The sequence below is a fragment of the Mustela nivalis genome (assembly GCF_964662115.1).
Source record: "Mustela nivalis genome assembly, chromosome: 3".
In the NCBI taxonomy this organism is placed as follows: domain Eukaryota; kingdom Metazoa; phylum Chordata; class Mammalia; order Carnivora; family Mustelidae; genus Mustela; species Mustela nivalis.
This window is the reverse complement of record NC_139022.1, coordinates 81,216,446-81,229,879: the sequence shown is the minus strand read 5'-3', so window position 1 is coordinate 81,229,879 and position 13,434 is coordinate 81,216,446. Positions and strand designations below refer to the sequence as shown.

General features: G+C 38.4%; 1 long non-coding RNA gene across 1 annotated transcript in view; it reads left to right on the top strand.

The window, feature by feature from the left end:
• The first annotated feature begins 7,996 nt into the window (after positions 1-7,996).
• The window catches only part of LOC309861758, a 197,387-nt gene continuing 191,949 nt past the window's right edge, over positions 7,997-13,434 (top strand). The window contains exon 1 of the long non-coding RNA XR_014310180.1: positions 7,997-8,155. This is a non-coding gene — a long non-coding RNA (uncharacterized lncRNA). The remainder of the gene's footprint in view (positions 8,156-13,434) is intronic.

Sequence of the window (13,434 nt, the reverse complement as noted above, 5' to 3'; positions counted from 1 at the left end):
TTTACTCTGTTATTTCCTATGGAACCATTCATTAGATTAACAAAACAATCTTAGCTGGCTAATGACAGAGCTGTGGTCAGAACCCTAGGGATAGCCTATGTCACCATTAAAGCCTGAAGGCAAAATGTCACTTGGGCCACTTCATCCAATCCAGTCAAGAAAATGTTGACCTATAATTGTATTCAGAGTTCAAGAGCTCAAGAGGTTATAGATGGGGGTGAGTGGATCCAAGCTTTGCACCATCATGTCAGCTTGAGAAAAAGATACAGGAGAGCATAAATAGAGATTGATATGGGCAAGGGTGAGGCATATTTGTTTCTGCTCCCAAATGATAGTCCTGTTTATCATTCACTACTTTAGAGGTGTGTTTGTTTGTTTATTGTTCAAATATATTTTAATTTTGGGATAATTTTAGATTTGCAGAAAAGTTGCAAAGATAGTACCAAGAATTCTTATGTACCCATGCTAGATTTCCCCCTTATATAAACATGGTACATTTGCCAAAACTAGGAAATTAACACTGGTACATTATTATTAACAAAACCCTAGATTTTTCATTGAGTTAAAAAAATTCAAGAAGATTGTGTAAAAAGCAAAATAGTAAAACTCTTCTCGAACGTAATTTAAAAACAGAAGATAACTCACATCTTGGAGAGAGGAAGGATAGGAATAAAGGATGCAAGAGGCAAAGTGATGACATCATCTCAGGATGGACACTCGGATGAGCTTTTATCATTCAAGCCAGTTCAAAGTGTATTTCTTTATGAAGACTTCCCCAACCTCACGCCAGTAGTTAGTGTTCACTCTGGAGAACAAACTTTTCTAACACTTTATGTGTTGTATTTCCTGGTACCAACAGATACTCACATCTAGCTAAAAGAAGGAAAGGGGCACGAGTGTTCAAGGTGCATGATTACAGCTTCCCTTACCTCATTTCTTGCCACCCACCACTCTCTGTTAGCTAATGGACTTTCAGAAAACATCTCTGAGAGTTTCATGGATGAAGAATTTGCTTTGGGTCCTTTACCTTTTGAATCGCTGGAAGCAAAAATGTATACTTAGGAATCATTATAGATTACACATTTTAGCACATTTAGGTAAAGGTAAAATTATCCTTACTCTAAAATGAATTTAAGGGGAACTGTGTCTACTCATTTTACTACTGGCTTAATTTTTTTTATTTCACTTTATTTTTTTTATTATGTTGCATTAGCTAACATAGTACATCATTAGTTTTTGATGTAGTGTTCAATGGTTCATTCATTGCATATAACACCCAGTGCTCATCCCAACCATGCCTTCCTTAATAGCCATCACTTGGCTACCCCATTCCCTTCACTGCCTTCTCTTCTGAAATCCTGTTTTGTTTTCCAGAGTCCAGAGTCTCTCATGGTTTGTCTTCCTCTCTGATTTCTTCTCCTTTAGTTTTTCCTCTCTCCTGACTTTAAATTCAACAAATACAACTTGAGCAACTGCCATACATTTGTCACTGTTCTAGGCATGCTTTGAAGGCCACTCCTGTGAGCAGTGATTCATGGACTACTTCTTTCTTTCTGTGAAACACTAAGTTCCTTGATGGTAGGGACTCAGAGAATGGTGTCTTATTTTATCTCTCTTGTCCTTAGACACTCGATGCCTGAAACATTCTCCAATGTTTAGTAGATGCTTGATAGTGTTATTGAATCAATAATGGACAAATAACTGTAAATGAATAGGTAGTTGAGTGAATGAATATATGAGTTCCTAGAGGAGTAATTCCTAATCATTGACCTTGAAGAGATTACACACTGGAAAAAAAGCATAAAGAAGCACATAAATTATTTTAATACATGCTGGAATGAGGTAAATGCCATTAGAGGTGAGCCTGCTTAAAATAAAATTTTAAAAACAACACTGTTGATGTTTGGGTGAGCATGGCACCTCCTGAGAAAATAAGCTAAGAGTAAGTAGTAATTGAAATTATCCAGGAGGATGGATTGGCTGTCATAGTCAGAGGTGGGACAGGAAATAAGTGAGGACATTCTAGCCTGAGGGAACAGAGTAAACAAACACAGCAAGGTGGGAGATCATGAATATTTGAAGAATTTGGTTTGGATAGCTTACATGTCATGTGTAGGTAAGTAAGGGAAAATAAATGAGATTCATACACTAAGTCTATGTTATACGGATCCTTGAATGCCTGGGTTTGCTAATTTGGAAGTGATAATACAGATAAATCATGAGGAAAAGCTGGCTTGGTACAGGGGCCATAAAATAGATTTGTTTTAACACATCTCCCAAAACATAATGCGTCTAAGGAAAAGATTGGAATTATAGGGAAGAAAAGGGGTTTGTGATAATATGATATGACTTGTCTTCAGGTTCTTTGACAAATCAGGATATTCTTATGCTTATAATATAGGAATCTATGATGTGATTAAATCATGATATCTGTCTAGCCAGTAAAAATACGAAGAAAGCCATTAAGGCAGTTTTGTTAAATAAGCAGTTAAAATAGTAGTGGTTTTAGAATGTTAAACTTTTTCTTTATGTTACATTAAAAGTTATGTGATCAAGCTGACCTGAGGTTTCCAAACAGAAGCTGAATAGTCAACCTCACATTGTTAAGAAGTGAAAAAGATCTGTGCTGATTTGCATTATTTATCACTCAAGGAGTCCAAAGGATGAAAATGAACATCTCGTGTGGGCCAAGTATTCCTAGTTATAGCAAAGAAAAGGCCCATGAGCATCCCACTAATACCCTATATTTCAACACTTACGACTGCAGTAGAATAACTCCTTATGCTTAGATGAAAATCTTCTTTGGAAAAAGACACATTGGGTCACTCTGCTGAGTGGTTCCTGTTTATTTGCATTTACAGGGCCTTCTGCTGCACTTGCTGGGTGCCTCTCCGGCAAACTCTGAGAGTGGTAAAACCCCTCCGTTCCCAGCTCCAAGCTTGCTGGGTGTAAAGATAGAAGCTATCAGCAATAATTGCTGGATGTGCTGTGTTTGCACATCTGCGGTGGCCTTCTGAATTGAGTTTCAGGCCAGAGCCAGGCAGCAACCCCCCCCTTTATTTTTGCTGTCACACCATTACAGGAAATGAGATTATGGCACAAATCATCGTTCACATGACTCTAGCATTGAAGGTTAGTGAGATATTGCAGAGATAATTCCATAGCCGCCATGGCCCTTGATAATAATTGCAGTGTGACCACAGGGGATCACCTTCTAATAGGCTTTTGTTCAGTCAATTCAGACTCTGTTGTGTGCTCTGAGTTTGGATAATTAAAGTTGTGTCTCAGAAGCCACATGTGGTAGCTCATAATTATGTAGTCGAGTCTGAGAGGGACCTGAGGTGACTGACACATGGACTGGAGTAAGAAACAAGGGCCCTGGTGACCAGGCAGAAAGAAACCAGTTCCCTCATTTGGGAACAGGGGTATGGTGTTCACTCCACAGCATCCACTCCTTTATTTATTTTAAAACGAAAATGAGTAATTACAGCCCTTCCCAGTCCAATCCCTTACCCTCCAGAGAGACTTTCCCTAACCCTTTCTTATTGCCTCCAACAAAAGAATGGTAGCTGACCTGGGCAGTGAAGAAAATAGACATGGCTTATTTAAACACCATCATGGTTTAATTATTTAATCATTTGCATGTTGAGTGATTTGCATAAAAGCAGGAAAAGTCCCATGTTGGAATTTGGCCTGTATCTCCTCCTATTCCTCATTGGAGAAAAGATCTCGAAACTTGGCCTGGTGTAAGCTCTTTAATTTTAGAGAAATGTGAACTTTGGAAAGCTTAGATTTGTTATTTTAAGGATACAATATTTGAAAGGAAAACAAATCCAAAGACCATATCCCATAAGGCCATATTTCCCAAGTCAGTTTATAGCTGTCAAAGAAGCAAAGTAGTTGATTTTCCCCATGCAGTATGCCCTTGGAAAAAAGCGTTCTCCTGGGCAGAATAGGTAGACTGCTTTGGTAAGTAGGTGCCTCTTCAACATTCTAAGACTGGATTCCATATTATCTATATGGAACATGTAAGAGATGGCTATTTTACCGTTCTGTTTAAAAGTTGAATTGTTAGGACAAGACACCTTCTATCCTAAATCTTTAGACTGTTTAGAGGATTCGTGGAATATACTTCTAAAGGGCTTTCAGTTTCTGAGCCTGGAAAGTAGAATTCTGCTTTTTGTTCTAATATAAGACATCTTTTCCTCCAAGTTTTGCCAGCAAAAGGGAGCAGATTTGCTACCCCAAAATATGTCTCTTTGGCATAAAGATTATTTTGAGCTAATAGCAATCAAAACTGGGCAGATTCAGGAAAAGCTTTTTACCTCCCCCTCGGCTGCCTAAATTTACAATGGAAAGAGGGCCTGTACCAGAAACACAGCTATTACTGGAGATACTTTTTACCTAAGAAGTATATCTGCATAAGAGGACAACATTTGTTTCCAAACATTTCCTCTGCCTTCCTGTGAGTAGCTTTTCTCCCACTTTGAGTTCCAGACCTCTGCCCAGTTTCTTAGCTGAGGATGTTATATAAGACTCAAATACCTGGCTGCCTTTGGGGTTTTCATATCTTTACAGTGCTCCTATAGGTATGTAATTAAATATATTTTTCTCCTGTTTATCTCTCTTACAGCTATTATTAGATTAGCCAAAGAGCCTAGAAAGTAAGACGGGAACATTTTTTTCTTCCCTACACCAGGTAGACAAAATGCTTCCTTCAAACACTGCCATCTCTTAGAAGCACAGCAAATTTATTCTTCACCTAATGTGAAAACAACAATTGATATTCAAAATACTGCCCTTTCCTAAGGCTTTGCCTTCATGAAAATGAAACATATTTTGTACTGAGCACCATATGGTGTTTGTGGAGAGTGGACACACAGATGCTTCCTAATTAAAGCATTAAAGTTTGTCATGAGAAATGGCAGCCACAGATGATTTTGGCTGGGCATGTGTGTGGGAGGGGGTAGGAGGGAAGGGATCCCAGAGACTAGGTGAAGTGGTAGGCTGACTCCCCGCTTTTTCAAACACTATCTCTGATTGGTCCTCAGGGAACAGATAATGGCAAGAGGCAGTTAATTTGAAGATAATTGAGAGATCTCTTGCCTGTCTTCACACAATGAAACGAGGTATGGGGCCTCAGCTGGCACTTGTACTCCGGTAGGAAGAAAAGGGCCCAGAATTGTCTGCTAAAGCTGCCACCTCATTTTCACTTCTCACACAAAGCTGGGAAACCCCTTTCCCAGCCTCCACCCCCCACCTGACCCTCAGACTCCCAGGCATGCTCCTGTGTTTATTGTTTCAACACTTCAGACCATAAGTAAGAATTGCAAAGAGAGAGGATTGTAGGGAACTGGGCATGGTCTCTTCTTGTGGAAAACAAGGGCTGTGCCTCTAAAAACATAAGCTCACAGACCAACTAGAAAGGAGCACCCTCTCAGATGGCATGTTTTCTTCCAGAAAAGGAAGGGTTTTCATTTTTTTTTTTTTTTTTTCCTTTCTCAGCATCCTTGTTACTATGTACAAAATCACTGAAAGTCCAGGAATACTAAGGGACTTTCTAAGGCTGACTTATCCACCCGGCTTGTGATAGAGATAACGTACAGGAAATAGTCTTAAACCAGGCTCCACAGTTCCCTTTGCTGCACTGAGAAGGAAAGAGGTGGATCATAAAAAGTCAGGTGCTTTCTTTTCTTTTTCTTTTTTTGGGGGGGAGGGAATCATTCCTGCTTTTCTGCCTACCTTCTCAGCTCCCTTTTATTCTCTTTTAGGGCAGCTTACTCATAACTTCTAGGAAACCCTTAAGCCAAGTCGATGGAAAAATAATCTGATTTCCTCTTTTAACACATACATGTGAAGAATAACTGGAAATTAGATTTATGTAAGTGTGAAAAAGAATGTTGATCTTTTTTCTCAAAACTGGGAAACAATGGTGATATGCTTATGGGTATGACAATGATAAAGAACTTTACAAAGTGAAAAGAGCCAGATTTACCACATTTATTCCTCATCAGTAAAGCCCTAAAGAAAAAGATTTATGGTAGTGGGCAAACAGGCAGAGAGTGGCAGGGGGCAATCTGAATGGGAAAACCAGGCAGGGGACTCTGAATTAGGTGACTCCGGCAAGATGGCTTGGGGGTCATGAAAGGTAGGCATGACCTACCTTGACTACCTTTGCTAGTCTGATTTTAAATTTTTTTGCAGTAAAACATATTTTTTCTGTGGCTTTGGTTAAGTTGGAGCCAAGTATGTTTTTCTTCCCTGTAACCAGTGAGAATCTGGTGGTCTTCTCACTGGAGAGCTATCTTCAAGTTTGCTCCTGGGGAACACCATAGAGGTAGAAATATTGGTCTTTGTTGCCATTTCTGTGTTGTAATTACCTGCAAAAAGCACAATGGGATAAATTGCTGGGACCATAGAAATAAAAAATAATGAAACTAAAATTAAAAATTTCTGGTTATCAAATGAGACCATAAAGAAAGCAAAAAGGTAAGATTCAAACTTGCAGAGAGATAAGCCAATAAATGTTTAGTATTGAGAATAAAGAATTAATAAAGGTATAAAATCAATAAACCCAACCCAATAGAAATGCAACCCAATAGAAAAATTAGGTAAGTGACAGAAATAAATATTCTATGGTAAAGAAAAGACAAATGATAGATATACATGGGACAAAATGCTTGATTTCACTAGTAGGAAGGAAATGGAAATTAAACCCAAATGAGAACCTAATTTATAACACCAGATTAGTGAACAGTTGAGAAATCTCAGAGTCTCAAGTGCTGATATAAGTGTAGAGGATAAGATTGCTTATACACTCTGGAGTGTGTGTGGATTGGTACCACAACACTGGAAGATAATCTGATTTTATTGACTCATCTAGTAATTCTATTCCTGGACATAGCCCCTCAGTAATTTCTGGTGCATCTACAAGTTGCACACTAAGAAAAAAATTATCCAAACCAAAGGTCATCAATAGGTAACTTTAAGAATAGATAGTGAAAATTTACCCCCAAAATACAGATATAGTGAAAATAAGGGCCTTCTGTACTCCGATGTTCATAGCAGCAATACCCACAGTCACCAAACTGTGGAAAGAACCAAGATGTCCTTCAGCGTTATGAATGGATAAAGATGATGTGATCCATATATACAATGGAGTATTATGTCTCCATCAGAAAGGATGAATACCCAACTTTTATAGCAACATGGATGGGACTGGAAGAGATTATGCTGAGTGAATTAAGTCAAGCAGAGAAAGTCAAGTATCATATGGTTTCACTTACTTGTGGAACATAAGGAATAACATGGAGGACATTGGGAGAAGAAGAGGAGAAGTGAGTTGGGGGAAATCAGAGTGGGAGACAAACCATGGGAGACTGCGGACTCTGAGAAACAAACTGAGGGCTTTGGAGGGGAGAGGTGTGGGGGGTTGGGTGAGCCTGGTGGTGGGTATTAAGGAGGACACGTATTGCATGAAGCACTTGGTGTGGTGCATAAACAATGAATTTTGGAACACACACACACATATTAAATTTTTTTTAAAGTATAAATTATAAAAAATAGTGGAGTATTATACAGCAGTGAGAATAAATGAATTAGAACTAGTATATATCTAATGCAGACGCTCACAAATCATATTTAGTGAAAAAGGAAAAAAATCCAGGTTTTATAGGATTCCATACAATATGATGCCATTTTTCTAAAGCCCGAATCAAGCAAATAAAACAATATAACATTTAAAGATGGTTGATTCTTTTTATTCTCAGTAGTTACATTGTCTTTAAAGTTTTCAGTGAACTTAGTTAGCAAATACTGAACCATTGCTCCTAAGGAAAATAAACATACACCCATACCCACACCCACCCCACACACTCCAAGTAGATTATAATCTTAAATTCTGAAAACAGCTCCCTCCTCTGGTAGATTCTATTTTCCTGATTATATAGAAGAGAAAATGAAATTCAGAAGTATTTAAGTGACTTGCCTGAGCCACTCCACTAAGTAACCAGAGTTGGGATTTTAAACCCTGCTCAACTGACCCCAGAGCCTATGCTTTCTGCACTATACTGTATTGTCCCTTACTTCTCCATTCTCTGGTCATCACTGCATGAGCTGAAGTAAGAAGGTGCGGTGTTGTCTCAACTGACCTCAGGTGGGATCATGTTTGTCGGGTGACTCAGATTTTGCTCTGTTCTGTGTGTGTTCACAAATGACTGTAAAAGCACTCATTTGTTTTGGTTGCCTGCTGTTTACTAGGCTACTGGACATGTCTAGTCACGTCTGAAATTTAATTATGAACACTATCTAGACATAGACCAGTATATGGAGGGGTGTGTGTGTATGTGTGTGTTTATATTTTTATATAAACATGGGATATTGCTGAATACTCTGCTGCCTTTTGATCTAATTAAACTTTTAAACTTTCCTCTAGAGTTTCTACCATATGTTACTTTTATTATGAGAAAAATATTAAATATAAATGATCTATGTATTCTCAGAGAAACTATAAACCCCCAAATAAATACAAATATGAGCTTTCATTCTCCTTACTATGAAAAGAAAGTGTGATAATTTTTATTTTTGAGGGAATATTTTAAAACTAATTTCTTCCTAATTATTAGAACTTTTTAGGAAAAAACAGTAGAGTCATCAAATTGCTAATATGTCTACAAATATCAGTATACTTTTCTATAGGTCAGCAATAGCAAGTTACAAAGTAAGATGGAAAAATAATCCCACTCACACTAATAGTAAAAGGCATAAAATGGTTAGAAAACTTTAACAAGAAAGGTGTGAACCTATATGAATAAAATAAAAATTTTTGAGAGACATAAAACAATATTTGAATATCCCAAGTCACACACTAGATGACTGAATGGCAATATTGCCTAATATAAGCATGTTAGTTCTTCACAAACTCACTTACAGTTGTAAGAGAATTATGATTAAAATCCCAGAGAGGTTTTCAGGAAGAAACTGAAAAAGTTATTTTTAAGGTAATCTACAGGCATAAAGAGTGAAGAATAGCTAAGAAAATGTTGAGGATGAAGAGCATTTCTGACTCCTGCCAAGGTGGTAGGTTAGCACAGCCTGCTGGTTTTACTCTGTAGCATTGACCATAAAGAAACTACTAGAGTAAGAAGAAAATAGGGATTTCTAGAACTAAAAGGAAAAAAGTGAGAAACCCTTGGGAGACTGAACTGTGTGTGTGTGTGTGTGTGTGTGTGTGTGTGTGTGTGTGTGTGTTGGGAATGGAGCATTGTGGGGGTGGCTTGTGTTGGTTATAGGCAAGACACAGGGCATTCAGGGGGCAGTTGGGAGAGGATAGGTTGATGAAACTAAGTGTTGCTTTCCTACGTGGTCTCAGGGTAATTCTCTACCTGCCCCAGGACCATAGAAATAAGCCCATTACTCAGGCCACCACTCTCCCAATAATATAAGGGTAGCAAAAACCTGACTAGGAAGAGCAGGTAATGAAAGGACATTTATTCTTCTGTCCCTCACTTTTCAAATCCCCCAATCTGGTGAATTTCCATATTCAAAAAACTGCCTTCTAATCACGCTGCTTCTTTCTAAGAGTTTAAGGAGACACACATAAAGCAGGTCTTAGGTATATATAGCTTTAAGTATATTTATCAGAAAATAAGAATGGTTGAAAGAAAAACCTAGCTAAGGGTTTAACTACAAGTGGCAAAAATGGTAATAGAACACTCAAGGAAGGAGAAAATAAAGATACAGGAATGAATAAAATACTAGCACTAGTAAAAGAAAATGTATACTCTTACACTCACAAATGAGAAATAGAGGTTGACCAAGCTCAATTGTTTCTTTAAGAGTATTCCTAATATTGACAGACTCTAGAAGGAATGACAAAAAAAGAATTAAGTAGATCCCAAATACAGATAAAAGGGGAGAAATTTTTTTAATTTAAATTCAATTAGCCAACATAAAGTATATCATTAATTTCAGATGTAGAGGTGAATAATTCATCAGTTGCAGGTAACACCCAGTGCTTATCACATCGAGTGCCCTCGTGTGCCCTCCTTAATGCCTATCATCTAATTATTTCATCTTCCCCACCTCCCCTCCAGCAACCCTCATTTTGTTTCCTGGAGTTAAGAATCCTTCACTGTTTGTCTCCTTCTCTGATTATTTTCTGTTCAGTTTCCCCTCCCTTCTTTTATGATGCTCTGTGCTGTTTCTGGTATTCCACATGTGAGTGAAATGATATGATAATTGTTTTTTTCTGACTGAGTTATTTTGCTCTGCATGATACTTTCCAATTCCATCCACACTAAAGTAAATGGTAAGTATTCATCTTTTCTGATGGCCAAGTAATATTCCATGGTGTGTGTGTGTGTGTATGTGTATGTGTGTACCTCACTTCTTTATCCATTCCTCTGTCGATGGACATCTCAGCTCTTTCCGTAGTTTGGCTGTTGCTCCTATAAACATTGGGGTGCACACGCCCCTTAAGATTACTACATCTGTATCTTTGGGGTAAATCTCTAGCAGTACAATTGCTGGATCGTAGAGTAGCTCTATTTTTAACTTCTTGAGGACTCTCCATACTGCTTTCCAGAGTGGCTATACCAGCTTGCATTCCCACCAACAGTGTAAGAGGTTCCTGAAAGAGGGGAAATTACTAGATAACACTTACTGTTTAGAGATAACATTAAGAAAGTGAATAGGGAAGCCACAATCTGGGAAACAATATTTGTAAAATATATATATGACAAAGGACTTGAACTCAGGGTATATAAAGAACTCTTACTAGCCAAGAATGAAAAGCTAAAGAGCTCCAATAAAAACTCAACACAATTCTCAAAGGAATAAACATGCATGGCCAAAAGTACATGAAAAAGTGTTCAGTGTCATTAATCCCAGGGAAATTAAAATTAAAGCTACAGATTAGTTACTGCATACCCACTAGATTGCCTAAAATTTTTATTTTTTTATTAAGATTTTATTTATTTATTTGAGACACACAGAGGAGCAGAGGGAGAGGGAGAAGCGGACTCTCCCCTGAGCAGGGAGCCTGATGCAGAGGTCAGTCCCAGGACCCTGAGACCATGACCTGAGCTGAAGGCAGACGCTTAACCGACTGAGCCACCCAGGCGCCCTAGACTGTCTAAAATTTTTAAAGATTGATGATACCAGGAGCCCCTGGTGGCTCAGGTCGTGATCCCCAGGAGCCCTGCATTGGGCTCTCTGCTCAGCAGGGAGCTTGCTTCCACCCCCCCCCACCTCCCCCACCTGCCTCTCTGCCTACCTATGATCTCAGTCTGTCAAATAAACAAAATCTTTAAAAAAAGAAAAAGATTGATGATACCAAATGTTTATAAGGATATGGAACTAGAACTTTTTTAATTTCTTGGTGGCAGTGGTGAACCAAGGATGGGGGACAGAGTGGTCATCCTGAGTGCAAGCGATAAGGGGGTGGGGGCATTGTCTGAAGTAATTTATTAGCAATAGCAAAACTGACTATAAGTCAATTTTCTTTTTATTATTAACATATACTAACAATTTTAAACAACATTAGTTATAAAATACTTGTCCCCCCAAAATATCTTTTTGTTGGTCTAGCCACTGAACAGTTACTGAGCTGTTACTCTTGATTTTTAACAATATACATGTAAGCTTTAGCACATGGAGAGTTTTATTATCTATCCTTTACTAATCATTGCATTTTACATGGAACTAAAGTCCAATTCTCCCAGTTATATAGTCATTCTCCTACACAATCACACTCAGCTACATGTGTTTTGAGAACAAGCCCCTTATGTTTCGAAATTTTTCAACAGCCTTCAGAGCACAGTTTTTATCTCCAACCTACCCCTGTGCACCACACATGCTTGTAGATTTGAAACAAACAACAGAAGCATAGTGGTTGTAAAGTCAAAGAAACAGAACGTTAGTTACATGAATTCTGTCATTCTGTATGACTACGTAGAGTTTTTATTTGTGTTTAAAATTTTAAATGGAGAAATAGAATCCAAATTGCAGGGAATAATACTTTTGTGTATACTTGTCTTTATAATATTAGTAGCTAACATTATGTTTCTTGCTACATGCCAAACACTCTACTCAGTATCTCATCTAATAGTTTTAATGATCTCAGTGGTAGCTATTATTTTCTCCCCCACTTTATAGATGAGGAAACTAAGGCACAGAGGGACCATACTGATGGTCCTAGGCTGGTACATGGCAGAGCCAGAATTTGGACCCACTAAGTCTCACTCTAGAGAGGCACTCACCCATTTCATCACAATCTCTCACCACATATGTGCATGTGTATGTCCTCTTCCAACTCTTTACATGTATTTGTGCTTTTGTCTACACATATGTGCTTGCAGTCAAAAGTATGCATTGGCTCTTGAACAAGTTATAAAGTGAGGACAGGAAAGGAGGTCAACAGAGCATCTCTCTGGGAGCTGTAATAATAAACACCAGAGGCGGCTGAACAAATGCTTGGATCTGAATTCTCATCTCCTTTTCTTTCTCCCACCCTTTTCTATATCACCAAATAGTCTCCCTCATATGGACTAAGGGAGACTTGGGCTCCTGAGTGCGTTCAGGAAACAAGCAGCACTCACACCAGCTGTTCCCTGTCAGCTTTAGAGGCACAGGATGGCCCCAGGTTGAGTATGGTGGGGGGAGCCCCTTAACCAGGCAGCGTGCATTCAAGGTTCATGAATGCACCTTGAAACTGCTGCAGTGTTTTCCATTAAAGACAAACTAGTTACACTCCCAAGTATTTCCAGGAATATAGGAGTTTTTGATCTTATTCTTTGTATCCTGTTGTTTTGGAGCTCTAATTAGACAATACCGCTTGTAATACTCCCCGAGGTCCTAAGAAAGGGTAATACAAGTGATTTGGGATGGTCGAACTTCTTTTAAAAAGTGCTCGGAAATTTTTGAGACTTTCTTACTTGCAGGCAGTAATTCCTGATGTGTAGTTGATATTCCAAATGTATTCCTTCGTGACTGTCACCCTTGGGCCACACACTTGATTCTAGTTGCAAAGGATTTATTATTTACCGTTTTTGTCTATATGGTTTTTCTTTGCTCTGTAAAATAGAGTAGCACCCCCCCCCCCGACTAATTTTGCTTCTTCTTCCCTTTAATGAGAACTTTATTGAGATTTGCATATCATACAATTCACCCACTTAAAGAGTACAGTTCAGTGTTCTTTAGTATATTCACAAAGTTATGTAACCATCACCACGGTTAAATTTAGAACATCTTCATTACTCAGAGAAGAAACCTAGATTTCAGGTCATGGTTTATGGCACCATTTTCCTATAAAAAGAATCAGAATTCCTTGGGAAAATTCAAGGACTGGACAGGATATCTGAAGATTCTGGAGCCATTGCTTAGTGCCAGAAAGTAGAGAAGTGCTAAAACAAACAAAACACCAAAACCCACCAA